This window comes from Palaemon carinicauda, chromosome 30 (assembly GCF_036898095.1).
Source record: "Palaemon carinicauda isolate YSFRI2023 chromosome 30, ASM3689809v2, whole genome shotgun sequence".
NCBI classification, from domain to species: Eukaryota; Metazoa; Arthropoda; class Malacostraca; order Decapoda; family Palaemonidae; genus Palaemon; species Palaemon carinicauda.
The window spans coordinates 47,427,522-47,432,113 of NC_090754.1; the positions used below are offsets into that span (position 1 = coordinate 47,427,522).

The following is a 4,592-nucleotide window of genomic DNA, read 5'->3' on the forward strand; positions in this document are numbered from 1 at the left end:
TCAAGCAAGAGAACTCTTAACCAAAGATAGTGGAAGTCCACGGTACAGAGGCTATGGCACTACCCAAGACTAGAGAACAATGGTTTGATTTTGGTGTCTTTCTCCTTGATGAGCTGCTTACAATAGCTAAAGAGGATATTAATACGCGAGTTGATTGTCATAAAGGAAAAATATAAATGAACTAATAGAAGTGGCAGTAATTAAGTTAATTTTTTATGTTATTTGTGAATACAAAGGGATATAAATGTATAGTAACAGTGGCAAATCATATAGAAAAGTTTGCCTATTAATTCATTGAGAGAAGGGAGAGCAGTGAGTCTTTAGCGAGCTTGTGTGTGTGTGTGTGTGTGTGTGTGTGTGTGTGTGTGTGTGTGGGTGTGTGTGTGTGTGACTATAAGTAAGTATTCAGTGACAATAGTGCATGATCTTCAAGACAGAAGTATAAATGTGAGAAGAATAAAAACTGGCGTAAGGCATTGAAAAATGCGTTTGAAGAAGCACATATGGTGAAAAATGAGATACAGACTGGACACTTCAGCATGGAAGAAGTTTGGGGATGAGACTATAAAGGTATATGTGGCAGGGATGAAGTTCTTGTAGTTGTTCCTGCCAGTGTATGTGCGAATTTTTCGATTCTTAAGAATAAAGAAAAACGAACAGAAAATGAGATAGGCAAATGAAAGGTTATAATAGGAAGATATGTTTGGAGTAGTGAAAGATCACAAGTATGAAAATGATGCCCATGCAAGGAATGATGAAAGATACAAAAATATTGTTAGTTTTTGGAATCCAAAATAGGTTGGCATTTTTTATACATGGTAATGGTACGCTAGGCGAAATTAGGAGATTTGCTAGTTCGTTGTGGGGTAGTATTATTTTGCTGGTGTATGGATAAAGAAGTATATGTATACATATTTTCTGTGAATGGTGCAATCACAATATGTATAATTGTGCATGGCAGACATGGACATAGGGGCGAGTTCAAGTTGAGACAATGTATGAAAAAAGACTTTCACCATTTTTGAGTAGGATCTCAATGACTGTCATGACAAAGGGCTTAGTCATAATTATCAGAGGATTTTTGCAATTAAAAGGGAAAGAAGCATATGTTTAGGATAGCTTATTGGGTGAGGGAAGACTGGAATAATTAGAATGAATTTCACAAATTTGGTTTGTGTTAGTGTATTTTATGATTTCCTAAGAGTGAAAAGTACCTAAAATAAAACGGTCACATTTCCATATGAACACCTTACCGGTAATTAGTGAAGAGAATCTCTCCAGTACTGTTAACGTATCTTCTTGAAAACTTGGAACACAAGTATATAATTCTGAAAGAAAGTAAATAAATTAGCGTTCTTATACTTTTAGCTAAACTACATTTTAGACATTGTACATACAACACAATATTATTATTATTAATTTTATTATTATTATTATTATTATTATTATTATTATTATTATTATTATCATTATTATAATCATTATTATTTTAATCATCATTAATATAATCATCATTATTATTATTATTATTATTATTATTATTATTAATATTATTATTATTATTATTATTATTATTATTATTATTATTATTATTATTATTATTATTGATAGCTAAGATACAACCCTTGTTGTAAATGCAAGGTGCTATAAGCCCAAGGGCTCCAACAGGGAAAAAAATAGCTCAGTGAGGAAAAGAAACAAAGAAATTGATATTCTAAGAACAGTAACAACATTAAAATAGATATTTCATAAATGAACTATGAACTATTCAAGTTCCACCCATTCAACTACCTGATTAAGAAAATCATTCCACAATCTGGTTCACAGCTGGAATAAAACTTCTAGAATAATGTGTAGTATTGAGATTTTTGATGGAGAAGGCAAGACTGTTAGAATTAACTGCATACTATCTAGTATTACGAACAGCATGGTACTGTCCAGGAAGATCTGGATGCAAAGATTGGTCAGAGTTATGAAAATATTATACATTATGCATAAAGAACTAGCTGAACGACTGGGCCAGAGATTAATATCTAGATCAAGAATAAGAAATTCAATAAACCGCCAGTTCTTGTACAATAAATTTAGATGAGAATCGGCAGCTGAAGACCAGACAGGAGAACAATATTCGAAACAAGGTAGAATGAAAGAATTCAAACACTTCTTCAGAATAGATTATCATAAAAAATTTTAAGACTTTCTCAATATGCTATTAATTGTTCAATTGAAAAACTGATTGAAAATGTTTCTCAAAAGTAAATTTGCTACAAGAATCACACCCAAAATTCAAAGTCGTATTTAGTTAAAGAAACATTATCAATGCAGAAATCTGGATGTTGAGGTGACAGTCTTCGACTTACTTACAATCAAACCTAGAGTTTTGTTAGGGTTCAACTTCATGCCACATAATTTGCAACATATACTAATTGTACCCAATTCTCTATCTAGAGATTCAGCAACCCAAGATCTACATTCAGGAGATTATATTGAAGCAAAAAAGAAAAAAGTCATCCTCATCTATACTTGCAACAAACTTGAGTTCCAGGCGAAACCACATGTGCATATAGTACGAGAAGTAATGGGCCAAGAACACTACCCTGAGAAACACCGGATATATTCCTAAGCTCAATATGGTGCCCATCAACAACAACTCTTTGCAATATATTACTTAAGAATTCAATAATAATGGTAAAAAAAGACACCCCACTCCCAACTGTTCAAGTTTGAAAAGAAGTGCCTCGTGATTAACAAGGTTTAAGGCAGCACTAAAATTGATGCCAATCATATGAACACACTTATCACAATCAAGGGATTTCTGTACAGCATTGGAGATTATAAGGGCGGCATCACATGCTCCAAGGCCTCTCAAAGCCTAATTTCAGACTAGGGAACCGATGATCAAGCTCAGCATTCATATCTAGCGAATTTGCCAAAAGACGTTCAAAAACTTTAGATAAAATGGGGGCAACGGAAAATGGGTGGTAATCACAGCTTGACTAGAGCTACCGCAAATACATTTACATAATAGAGTATCATTACCAATCTTCAACAAGTGCTAAAAGAACCTTATCCTAACTTGTGGGAAATAAAAGTTAACTTTGGAGTTAAGAAATCTACAGTCTTTATAAAAAGCTAAGGAAAACCTCCATAAGCATCAAGGTCATTCAAGAGAGCTTTAATTTCACGAGATCTAAGAGCTAAGCTAGTTAGTTCAGCCTCAGGAAAACAGGAATGCGGAAGACCAAGTTTCTCATTACTCTGTTTACTGTCAAAAACATCAGCCAAAAGTGTTACCTTTTTCTTTGGACAATGCATGACTGAGCTAGTTGTTTTAAGTAAAGGAGGAATTGTTGCGTCTACACCAAAGAGTGCAGATTTAAGGGTAGACCACCACTTATGCTCCTGTGTTGTACCAGAAAGGGCGTCTTTTCTAGTTAAATTGTATCCCTTTTCAGTTGAAGCATAAACTCTGAACATCAGTTCTTACCCGAGTATAGTTATTCAAAGTCAAATCTGAGCTGTTACCCTGCCAAAGATGATAGGCCTCCTGCCTCTCCAAATGACCACGTCAACAATCATCATTAAAACATGGTTTGTCCTTCACTTGGTACCTTAATGCATCTAAAGTGCTACGCTTACCGATTATGTTGACTGGATTATTATTATTATTACTTGCTAAGCTACAATCCTAGTTGGGAAAGCAGAAGGCTATAAGCTCGAGGACTCAGACAGGGAAAATAGCCCAAATAGGCTCAACTTAGTAAGGAAAAATCTGTGGCTGAAATATTTGTATGATCTTTTGTAATTTCTTGAGATTTCGTCTCGCTTGGTCATTGCCTCTTTATTTCGTATACATCTTGTTAAATTTACACCCTCAGTCTCTGTGACATTTTTTTTTTTTGTATAGTATTTATAGGTTTTGTAGATTACTTGAGATTTAATTTATTTAAATAATTTAACTTCAACTGGATACTGGATCCTCCTCTCTGGTTACGGTTCATTTTCCCTTTGCCTACATACACTGAATAGTCTGGCATATTCTTTACATATTCTCCTCTATCCTCATACACCTGACAACACAGATTACCAAACAATTCTTCATCACCCAAGGGGTTACTGCACTGTAATTGTTTAGTGCCACTTTCCTCTTGGTAAGGGTAGAAGAGACTCTTTAGCTATGGTAAGCAGCTCTTCTAGGAGAAGGACACTCCAAAATCAAACCACTGTTCTCTAGTCTTGGGTAGTGCCATAGCCTCTGTACCATGGCCTTTCACTGTCTTGGGTTAGAGTTCTCTTGCTTGAGGGTACACTCGAGCACACTCTCCTATCTTATTTCTCTTCCTCTTGTTTTGTTGAAGTTTTTATAGTTTATATAGGAGATATTTATTGTTGTTACTCTTCTTAGAATATTTTATTTTTCCTTTTTTCCTTTCCGCACTGAGCTATTTTCCCTGTTGGAGCCCTTGGGCTTATAGCATACTGCTTTTCCAACTAGGGTTGTAGCTTAGTAAGTAATAATAATAATAATAATAATAACACTACTATACAATTGTGACCAATTTATGTTAAAAAAATCACTTATATGTCATTCC

The 4,592-nt window shown here is 34.3% G+C and overlaps 1 long non-coding RNA gene across 1 annotated transcript in view; it reads right to left on the reverse strand.

Moving 5' to 3' along the window:
• Window positions 1-1,217: 1,217 nt before the first annotated feature.
• Window positions 1,218-4,592, reverse strand: part of LOC137623773 (uncharacterized) — a 26,522-nt gene continuing 23,147 nt past the window's right edge. The window contains exon 3 of the long non-coding RNA XR_011040632.1: window positions 1,218-1,328. This is a non-coding gene — a long non-coding RNA (uncharacterized lncRNA). The remainder of the gene's footprint in view (window positions 1,329-4,592) is intronic.